The following is a 12424-nucleotide window of genomic DNA, read 5'->3' as shown; positions in this document are numbered from 1 at the left end:
AGATGAAGGGTATCCACCGTTGATTAAAGTCAAAGCTGTGTACTGGCCTGCAGCAAACACATTGCGTGAAGTTTGTTGGTTGACTGCCATTTATCTCAGTAAAGTAATTAATGAAAATTTATTGTGGTCGTAGATTGTAGGTAAAGTATTTTAATTTTATTGTTTTTAATTTTATTCACGGGTGTAGTTTTTTTTTGTTTTTACGGCACAAGTAAAAACCTTATGTTATGTTTTTAGTGTTGACCACGCATTGTAATGCAAGGGAAGAAATGCATAGCAGTGTGAAACAAAACCAGAACAGAGCAGCGTGAAAATATTATTGAGAAGGAAGCATTGTAAGCACGTAGCAGCGCGTGAGTAGGGAGAAAGGGAATGCTCGGCAGAGCCTGAATGTAATGTTTTTTTTATTGAATATGAATGTAAAACTGCAGCAGCATATGTAAGAATTTTTTTTATTTACAGCAGTAAATGTAAATGAAAAATTTACACACAACAGTGTAAATCTTTTCAAAAGGAGACAGAGTAATTTTTGTTGAAATGTTCTTGGTGTAATCCCTCAGGCAGAGGAAGAATATTTTTGTAACAACAATTGTCTTTGATTAATGAATACAAAGCTTTTGTGGGTGTGTGTAATACTCTGTTCTCAGAAAATAATTCGTTTATAGCTTCCATGTGTTAAGATCCTGTGGCAAAAACAGAGCATTGTTCTCTGTTCAGTCATTTTGTTTTGGAATTTAGCAGAAAATTCCCAACAATTATTGTTAGTGTCATTCCCTTTTCTCCCTTAAGTTGTCTCCATTGTAATAGTGTCCAATATTCTACCACATGTCTTCTAACAAAATTCAACAAAGGCGAAGCCTTTTCCATCCATTAAGAAGGGGATATGATTGTTATCTATGACTTTCTCCATGCCTTTTGATTCTCCTCCACAAGCATCATTGCCGATAAACACCAAATTGTAATCATTATTAATGTTTTGTGTCATATCTCAATATGCAGTCATTCGCCGTCGACTGCACCATTTCTTGCACCCGATATCAATACAAAAATATTTAAAACTAAAATTAAAACAAACAGATATGCAGGTACATGCCTACACCTTGCTTAACACTTGAAAGAAGATTTGTAGACTCTATGGAGATTCTACTTGGAACTCACTCGTGCGTCTCCACACAGATCAATGATCCACACAAAACACACCAACATAAAGAACACAAGAATTTCATACTAAATTAATCTAATTTATACACTTTACCTTTCTCTATTTACAAAGCAATAAAACTCAAGGATCTCTCACATCTTCCTAGCCCATTTTTAGGGAGTCAAGCCAGAACTGACTCTGATTGATGAAAAGTTGTCTAAACTATCAGGAGTGAATCAGTATAGTCCATTCAAGGACATTAAAATTGTTTTCTTTAATCTCATTAAGTGAAACATTAAATGAGTAGTTTAACAAATAATGACCAGCAGATTGAATATGTGAACAACAAGTAATAAGCAAACCAAAACATCACATCAGCACATAATAACAACACATATTGACACCAGATATAAGTGGAAACCCATAAAGGGAGAAAACCATGATTTTTTTATTGTTGTGAAGCAAAGGGAAGCTCCTACTCCCTTATTACATATGATTTTTTGTGGGCTACAACCTACATAAGGTTGCTACCTCAATTTTTTGCAAGTTGCAACATGCAAACTCCCATACATTTTTTGTAGGCTACAACCCACGGGAAGCTCCTACCTCAACAAGCTCCAACCTGATATTTATCAAGCCACTACTTGAAAGGAAACTACAATCCCCTCATACAAACAAGAAACGCCAAAGTATTGGTTTACCTGGTATTCAATTTTGCATATCTCCATCTTCATCTCTGCCTCTTCTCTCCTTGAAATCTACTTCACATAAGCTTCATATGTACCAAGTAACTAATGCATAATACCTTAATCATCTCACACATATTCTCCAACTCTCTAACCTCTTTTTCTTCCACAAACAACATCCTTTATAAAGAAAGTTTGATGGTTGTTTGTATTCCACATAAGAATATGAAGTGAACAAGCTTGACTCTTTGCCTTCCACTCATTTGTTTCCAAGCTCTTCATATTTAGATTATTAGAACATAAATAAGTGCCCCACCACATATTATTTCAGCCATCCATAATGATTAGGTACACAAATATCAACATAATGCCAAAATTAACATTATAGAAATAACATATGACTATATAGTTGAGCATTCATTCCTCGTGATCAATACGAACATTTGCGATTAATGCATCACAAAATCTCTCCAACATTTTTGCCTTTGCCTTGGACATGCATCACAATATCTTCAAGTCATTGACTCAACAACCTTGTCTTTGTTGTCGTGGACTCTTGCCTTGCCTTCGTTATCATGGAGTCTTTTCTTTGCCTTGTTTTCATGGAGTCTTGCCTTTGCCTTGCATCACAACATTTCACTCATCATATGCATACAACAATTAGCTCATCAAACATAAGAAAACATCACCAGCTCATCAACATACACTGGCATCACTAGCATAACAAAAAAAACATGCCATGTCTTTGTTCTATTGGTGTTGCACCTTTGTTGTTTCTCTGCCCATGCTAATATTGTATTTGTTGCTCTCTTGTTTCTTCTTTGCCTTGATCACAACCATACATGCATGTTTCTGCTCCTTTGCATCTCATCTTTTAGTGCTTCCTACTCCTTTTCCTTATTTTGTTGCTCCTTTGCCATAACCTCTTATTTTCCTACTTGTTGCTCCTTTACCATCACCTCTTCTTTTCCTGCTTCATTGCCTTGTTGCTCCTTTTTCATCTCATCTTTTGTTTCTCCTTACATTTTCTTTATGTTGCTACTTGATGCTCCTTTACCATGCCATACATGCTTTTTGTTTTTCCTTTGTTGCTCCTTTGCTCCTTGCCAATCTTTTTCCATCACTGAAAACAATGCCATCAATCTCCCCCTTTGGCATTGATGGAAACACGTTGATCCTCCCCCTTTTTATCCTGAGAATCATCCTTCTTCTTACCTCCCCCTTTGACATCAACGAAAAGAGGATCATTCGACTTATTAACCTGAGCAACACCACCATTCTCTCATACATACATTACCTCAACCATTCTCACTATGTTTCCCTTATACTTTCAACACTAATGATGATGGCTAAAAGTAAAAAAAACTTTGTTTCAACATTCTTAGACAAAGACTAATTTGCTTCCAGTCCTTCTTTCTTTCTTCTTCGGCCTCTTGAGTTTCCACCTCCATTGCAGAGTCTTATTATTGAATTAGAGACTTGTATCGGGGTATGCTTTCATTTAATCGATTAGTGAATGAAGATTTTGGAATTTTAACCTTAATGAGAGTATGAGAGCCTAAACCGAATTCCTTGTTTTTCTTCATGCCGTGTGGTTGGTCAAGATTGATCTCAAAAAGGTGGGCATTTCATTTGCTTGTCTTGTGCAAAAGAGGTAGGAATTTTCTTGTCCTAAGACATGGGTGGTGAATTTGATGTACATTCTTTGAATTTTCTCTTATACCAACAATCCTTCTTTGAATCTGCATCATTCATTTTCTTGATATTTTCTCACAATTCTTTAATTAGCTTCTTGCAATGTTAAAGTAGTCCCATCCAATCCTGCAGTCTTAAAAAATTAAGACAAAATTATTTTTCTTTCAACTTCAATCTTAGTTTCCACTTCCTCACTTCACTTATTTCACATGAAATAATCAGTCTTTAGCTTGAGCTTGACCTCCGCCTCCTCTAGCAATTCCATTATCTGGTCGGGAATGACCAGATCATGGACTCAGAGTTCACTTTTCATTTTATGGAGAAGTTTAATAAAAAAATATGTGGGATGGGGACACCATATATTTTTTATATCGGGCGGCCAATGCAAAGGGATGAAGGGCGAATGAGCCATCTCTTGATTTATACAACTGAAATAACTGGGGTGCAATACATATTTAGACCAGCATATAATATATCGACCATGATCATTCCATTATACAATTTAGTGCGAGGCAGAAGAAAATATGGCGTGGAATCCCTTAAAACCACTGGTAGAGGTTGTTACAGACTTGAAAAAATAGATTAGCCATCTACTTTAACAGACGCAACTAATCAATCATCTCTGTAGCACCTCCATACATCACTAATCGTTGTGGTTGTAAATATCGCACTTACGCAGTGCAGCCTATCGAAAACCCTAATTAGGGCACAAAATACATGCCGCACAAACCTCTGCAATCGTAGTATCAACACTCTGAACTACATGATAAAAAATAAAGGTTGCTCCATCCAAGCATTGAACGCTGCAATGATTGCTTCATGAATCTTAACACTCAGCGTTACACATCATTCCCAGCGTTAACCAGCATTCCTTTATAACATTCTTCATATAGCTTTATGCAGCACAACGTATAGCGATATGGTTAATACAACAAAGTAAAGGATAACACATTGTATCTACTTGGCAATTATAATAACACTGCAGCAATTTTATATCAATGTTCTTCAATTGGCAATTGTATCCATGTTCTCCAATACTTTAATGCGTTTTTTTATGACTTGAACGTTGATACCAATGGTCATGTTCTCGAAGGCTTGATAATGGGCTTTTTACGACTTGAACGTTTATACCAAGGCTCTCCACCATAATAAGAATGCGTATCTGTTTTGAATTCTCTAAACCACCATAAATAACATAACAAATGATGGGAATGATAGAACATTGCACCAAAATACGTTATTGCATTGCACTATAGCCTTGTGTTGTTTGTTGAATAATATTGAAATATAGTATTGGATTGTATACTATATAAGAATGCATATCTGTTTTGAATTCTGTCCACCACCATAAATAATATAACAAATGCTGGGAATGATAGAACATTGCACCAAAATACATTATTGCATTGCACTATAGCCTTGTGTTGTTTGTTGAATAATATTGAAATATAGTATTGGATTGTACACTATATAAGAATGCATATCTGTTTTGAATTCTCTCCACCACCATAAATAACATAACAAATGCTGGGAATGATAGAACATTGCACTATAGCCTTGTGTTGTTTGTTGAATAATATTGAAATATAGTATTGGATTGTATACTATATCCAATGTTGGGTGCCAATTGATGGCATTGTAAATTATATCCAACATTGCTCCATCATAATTCACGATAAATGCAATGTCAATGCACCATAATATGCAGATATAGTACTTGGATCCCTTATGTCCACCATAAATGTGAAACACAATTGTTGTCAACCATTACAAATATACAAAGCTCTCGAACTTAATGAATCCATATCATATTCATTATAGTTGAATTCCGATAATCATCAGGGAGCTCCACTGTGTGTCAGAGAAGCCTCGAAAACTGAGAAAAAGAGAACTGCGAGAATGAGAGTTGAAATTCAGGCGAGAAATCAACATGGAATCTATCAACGCATTGTATAACAGGATCATCATCTATGCACATCGCCTTCGAAAATTTGTGCCACGGTTTGAAAACTTGTGCATTGTATGATACCAACCACTTTTATAATTCACCCCTATTTATCATTAAACAAATAATGTATTATCAACGTGAGCATTCCTTCAACTTATTTTCGGTTTCCATCCCAAATTGACAGGTCTAGTCTCTTTTTTCTTATTAAACCCTAAATAGAATGTAGACGCTCAAAGTCGTCTTGGTGCCTAGGTGCTCAAAAAAATTGCATTAAGAGTTCTTAAAGAAATGGTGTATATTTAATGAGAAACGCTTAGGGGTTGATGATCACATGGAATCGTTTCATGAACCTCTCTCTGTGCTTTTGAGAGAACATCAGTTACCTTGTTGCAGAATGTTATTGTTATTTGATAGTTGCCAATGTTACTATAGGTGGGAATATTAAACTTTGAAATCTCCAGTGATATGTTTGCACATAATATGAGCCAGTTTGAATAATAACATATCACAGGTATCCGAGAACCAGCCAACTAGTGTGAAACCTTAACGTTGCAAGAAAGGCACGTAAAACTTTTACAAGCATATTTGTAAGGTTCAAGTTGATAGTGTTGATAATACAAATAATTCAAAGTATATGATGTATAATTCAATGATATAATAAGATATAACCTGACACCATATAATCGTTCAATGCACGTTGTAATATAACTACTCTTCGTTGCCAATAAGTTCATACTGCCAACATAATACAACGCTCCAATATATTCACTCTACCAATAATATTATATGTTGTGCCACCATATAATATCTGACATTGTATATGGATTGTATTTACCAAACTTATATGCACTGTAAGGCACCATAACATACGCATTTAATTAAGGCACACACGATGATTCATTTCAGGCTTAATAACACACCACTATCATTGTTGAAGATTCAGGGTTGTTGGAATATCTCTAGCCATAGTCTGAATAATGCTCATCTGACCATCTGTATATTTCTTTTGTTGTTACCTTTATCATCTGGCCTCTCATTTGTAACACATCTCTAAAAATAAGAAATTTGAAAGGAAAAAGAAAACATCCCTAGGAAGTATGCATCCATTATTATATTCCTGAAGGTGGTACATTGTTTTTTTAGAAGTTTTCACCAAGTGTCGCTTTCTCCTTGATTCTAGGCATGTGCATCAGAAAACATCATTTTATCAAATCTAGTTAATCAACAGCTCTAGAGCTCATTTGCACATTTGATATTGAAGCTCTATCATTCTCGAAGAGATCAAGGAACCTTCAGTGGATTTGTCTTCAATTTTCCGGGTGAGTTTTCTTTTATCGTCTTTTGCCACCTTTTTTGTTGCTTTCTATCGTTTCACTTGTGCGAGTGTTGTTTTACCTATTTCTCCTCATGATTTTTGGTGTTTCAACTTGTTTTAGCTTGTAGTCTTGTTTCAAGTTATCATTTTCCTTTCACAAGTGTCTCATCAGTTCCTTTATTTTTGCACCGATGGTAGTCGATGCGCAACTCTCCTCACCAATTTGATTTTCTTCCTATTTATTTAGTTTCTTCTCTTTATATATCATGATTCACTCATACTTAGTTAGATCCACACTCAAGCTCAAACTATCTCTCAGACTTGCTTGTTTTCCACACTTCCCTTGGGCAGATCTGCACTTTCCTTGGTCGGTTTTCACTTTGCCTAGCTAGGAACTACATAATACTAAGGCTCAAGTCGATAGCTTGGCCTTTGGAACTATGCAGTATGCAGTACAAGCTGGCCTAATTGCGCATTGATAGTTCTAGGGCTCAGCCTACTTCCCTAGCCACTAAGACTACGCAATGCACAATGTATCCCAATCCACTACCCAGGCTGAACTTCGCATTGCGCAGTCTCAAGCCACAAGCTTCATCCCTGGTTGTTGGGACTGCGTAGTGCACAGTTCCCATAAGCAACCAGTCCCTCATGTTGTTGAGGGTAGTCTAAAGGTCACAAAGTGGAGTTTAAGAGTCACCCCCTCTTGTTATAAATAGAACCTCATAACTCATGCAACAGGATTTTGGCTAGGCTTAGGCTTAGAAGGAGCCTGGGAGTATTGTGAAGAGTCTTGGCTTCTCCGTAACGTAGAGTGAGTATACTTCTTTGGAGGAGAAGGTGTTCTTGACTTTAATGTTACACGATTGGGGCTAGTGGTTGTCAATGGTGTATGTATGAATGGAACATTCACTTATAATAAAATTAGAGCTATCACACTTTCATGCATATGGTGTGAATATATTAGGACTATTCTTGTTGTATTTGCAATGTATGTTATTTAACTTATGCTTATGGTTATGAATTATTTCGTTTGCATTTGTATGAATCTTGTTGAATGTGTGGTGTTGTATTAATTCATCACTTTAACTTTTGGACTATTCCGTATCTTATCTTTTGATGTCATTATGCCCGTGTGTTCCTTTACAACTGTGTACTATTACAGGCTTCCAAGGGGCACACTTCCATTTCCCTCCATGTGTTAGAACCTTCATGCATCACACTTGAATTTTCCGTAGGGTCACAAACTTGCTCTCACCCAAACTTATCGTACTTCACTTTGTGCATTTTCGCAGTCAAGGCATAACATTACCACCCACAATTGGGAATCCTACTCCAAATGGTGTGAGGTTTATTTGGGACTGCATATCGGGGAGATCCCCTAAATGTTGGCGAGTCCAGCACCGTCAGCACATTGCTACATTTTAAATATCAATTACCTGACATTAATTTCCAACTCCCTATGTAATGCACGTCTTGCAACAATATTCGTTCTAGCCTCATTTTATTCTCATATCCGACCACTTATTATGTGCCATGGTATGAGCGTGCCTTGTTTCCACTTTTGTGTTGCAAAATCAATGTTATGCGCTTGGTTTCCACATAAGATGTACTTTCATGAGTATAATTTTATTTTAATATCTCATGTTCTTTTTCAAGTCCATGTGCAAGTCGTTGCCCTAGATTGAAGTACCATGATGCACATCATCTATGATATGTTCCATCAATGAGGAGTAATCACGCCATCGGTAGAAAGTTTTAGATGGAGCATGATCTTGTAATTCTGCAATTTCCACCAAGTAGTCATCTTTTAGAAGTTTATTCCTGTCCACTAGAGCTTGATTAGATAATAAAAAAATTCAAGTTTATCCTTCATATATATAGTCTAAATACCCTAAAACATTCTATGGAAAATTGCTTAAGCACAGTCACTTCCATCTACTTTACTTCTTGCAAAATTATCCTTATATTATTTATTTTCATTCGAGTTGCGTGCATTAGAGATGAAAGAAATAACCTTTCACCTTCCAAGGGTGTTGTAGCAACAATTGTTCCATGTCCTTCTGTCTCTATAGTTAGATTTCTATTTTCCTGGTAGAGTGATACCCTTTCACTAACTATGGAACCACTTGTATCTCTACTTTTGTTTTTATCTCTACTTTTGTTTTTATCAACAGGATCTATATACTCGCATTTTTAAAATACATTATGATGTGAACCCAACCTAGTAACCCACTTATTCATTAAAAATATATATCAAAAATATATTGGATTCAAATTTTTGACATATGGTCAATCACATATCAGATGCATATGATTCAAGGAATTTTAGCTTTGGCAAGAGTGTTCACATAATTTTCATAATCCACTCTTCTCAAGCAATAGGGTAGTGGCACGGTCACGGTGGACAAACTGACTCATTGATATTGTTTCATTGCATATTAAGGTTTGTTCCAAGTGAAACAATATTTATACCTTCAACTTCCTTGATTTCTTTGGCTCTACTCAAACTTTCTTTATTGATTTTCTATTAACATCTGATTGATTTTTATGTCCTCAAATAAGCATTAATGGAACTGCTCTCCCCCTAAGATGTTGCTACTCTAAAATTCATTGGATTCATCTTTTGCTTTCTTGAGTAGCTCCCCCTGAGATCAAACTAGGTCACTAGTTGTTCTTTATTCTTCCTCTTCCACACTTGAGTAGACTTCTTTCTACTGTCTGCATTTCCTTTTGATCCATTTTTTGGTCTACTTTGATTAGTTTCATCATTTGTCTAGAGTTATTTAAGGTATTTGCCAGTTTGCAGTCTTTGGATTTTTGTCCTAGATTGATACATAGATAGCACCTTATTTGACCAAGATATGGCAAAAATGGTGTGTGTACTCTTGTGCTCTTCTTTGCATACAATTTACATTCAATGGCTCTGTGTCCAAATTCATTGCACAAATAACAATAACCATGGAAGTGTTTTGTGTACCTAATGTATGGTTGTATTTTTTGTTTGCTTGCTTGAGGGAGCCTTCTTGTTTGTTGCATCTTTTGCTAACTAAACTTTCTTTTCTTTCTCTTACATTTTTGTGCAACATGACTGGGTTCATGGCAAGAAAAACATTTGATGTCTTTCAAGGGTGGAAATAATCTCCTTTGATATCTTCTGAATTTGTTCAACTCATCTCTGGAAGGAAATGACCTTTTTGGAAGATTCATTTTCTTCGACTCATTCTTTGGCTCTTGTTGTTGCTTCTTGGTTTTTTTTGCTTCTTTGTTATTCACTTTGTTTCTATCTTCCTCTATAACTTCCTTTAAACTACTTATTTTTTATTCTAAGTCCTTCATGGATGCAATCTCCTCTCCTAGATGCTTTAACTCTCTTCCAGCTGAAATAATCTCAAACGTTAATCTTTCACATTGTAGGTCTCTCTCCTTGAATTCAATACTAATCACCTCTTCTATTATCCTCGCTTCTTCAAGTTGTGCCTTCAAACTAAAAAAAAAATTCATTGTACTTGTGCTCTCTCTCATCACATATTTGCACCATTTTATTCAGATCTTTGTTTTCATTCTTTAATCTCTCTATTTCAGTCAAGGTTATGTGAAGCTTGTCTTGTTCTTCAATTGTCTTTTCTTCATGGAAATAAGGTCCATTCACACTAGAAAAGACCTCATTTGACTGAACCCTTCCTTTTTGGCATGGATTTTTCTTCTTCCTCTTTCTCTTCTATTTTTTTGTACTACTGCTACTAGTCTCTCCTTCATAAGTAAGTTGCAATCTATCACAGATTTCTTTTGCATATGTTAAATCTATTACTGTATCAAGATCCTTACTATGAATATTGTTAAACATAACAAATTTTGCCTTAGCATTCCATTGTTTTTCTTGTGCAGAAGGGGATTCTTTACAATAGCCATCACATACAAGTTTATATACACCAAGTATAAGCTATCAATTCAAATTTTACCTTATCTCTCCATTCATGAAATCTTATTGCAGTAAACATAGGTACACTTTGATAGTCCATGACTTAACTAGATATACCTGCAAGTTGTTGGACTTATACAAAAGGAACCGTTCTGATACCAATTGATGAAAACTTAACTAAACTGGGGGGGGCAAATCAGTTTAGTCCATTCATGGACATTGAAAATATTTTCTTTAATATCATTAACTGAAACATTAAATGAGCAGTTTAACAAATAATGACCAACAAATTCAATATGTGAACAACAATTAATAAGAAAACCAAAAAATCACATCAACACATAATAACAACACATATTGACACCAGATATAAGTGGAAACCGATAAAGGGAGAAAACCACAATTTTGTTATTGTTGTGATGCAAAGACAAGATCCTACTCCCTTATTACATATGATTTCATGTAGGCTCCAACCTACAAGAGGCTATAACTCTCAGGAGGATCCTACCTCAACTGGCTCTAATCGGATATTTATCAAGCCACTACTTGAAAGGAGACTGCAATCCCTTGATGCAAAGAAGAAACACCAATCTGTTAATTTACCTGGTAATCAAGTGTTCATATATCCATCTTCATCTCTGCCTCTTCTTTCCTTCAAATCTGCTTCACATAAGCTCCATATGTGCCAGGTAACTAATGCATAACACCTCAATCATCTCTCACACATTCTCTAACTCTCTAACCTCTTTTTGCTTCCAAAAACAACATCCTTTATAAAGAAAGTTTGTTGGTTGTTTGTACTCCACATAAGAATATGAAGTGAATAATCTTGACTCTTTGCCTTCCACTCATCTGTTTCCAAGCTATTCATATTTAGAATATTATAACATAGCTAGCTTCTCCACTGCATATTATTTCATCCATCTATAGTTATTATCTACACCAATATCAACATAATGCCAAAAGTAACATTATAGAAATAACATATGACTATATAGTTGAGCATTTATTCCTCATGATCAATACAAACATTTTCCATTAATGCATCACAATAATCTCTCCAACATCTTTTCCTTTGCCTTGGACTTGCATCACAATATCTTTAAGTCATTGACTCAACAACCTTGACTTTATTGTCATAGAGTCTTGCTTTTCCTTTGTTGTCATGGAGTCTTGCCTTGCCTCTGCTGTCATGGAGTCTTGTCTTTGCCTTGTTGTCATGGAGACTTGCATTTTCCTTGCATAACAACATATCACTCATCATATGCATACAACAATCATCCCATCAAACATAAGCAAACATCACCAGCTCATCAACATACCCAGGCATGACAAGCATAAAAAAAAAAAAAAAAAAAAAAAAAAAAAACATGCCATGTCTTTGTTCTGTTGTTGTTGCACCTTTGTTGTTTCTCTTCCCAAGTTTCTCTTGTCTTTATTTCTCTCTTGCTGCTTCTTTTCCTTGATCACAACCATATATGTTTGTTGTTTCCCCTTTTCATCTCATTTTTTTTTTGCTTCTTACTCCTTTGCCTTCTTTTGTTGCTTGCTTCTCCTTTTCCATCACCTCTTCTTTTCCTACTTGTTTCTCCTTTTCCATCACCTCTTCTTTTCCTGCTTCTTTGCCTTATTGCTTCTTTCCCATCTCATATTTTGTTGCTCCTTGCATTTTCTTTATGTTGACGCTTGTTTCTCCTTTTCCATGCCATACATTCTTGTT

This window comes from Pinus tabuliformis, chromosome 7 (genome assembly GCF_031772625.1).
Source record: "Pinus tabuliformis cultivar Carrire ecotype Pingquan chromosome 7, CPIR1, whole genome shotgun sequence".
In the NCBI taxonomy this organism is placed as follows: domain Eukaryota; kingdom Viridiplantae; phylum Streptophyta; class Pinopsida; order Pinales; family Pinaceae; genus Pinus; species Pinus tabuliformis.
This window is presented reverse-complemented; position numbering follows the sequence as displayed.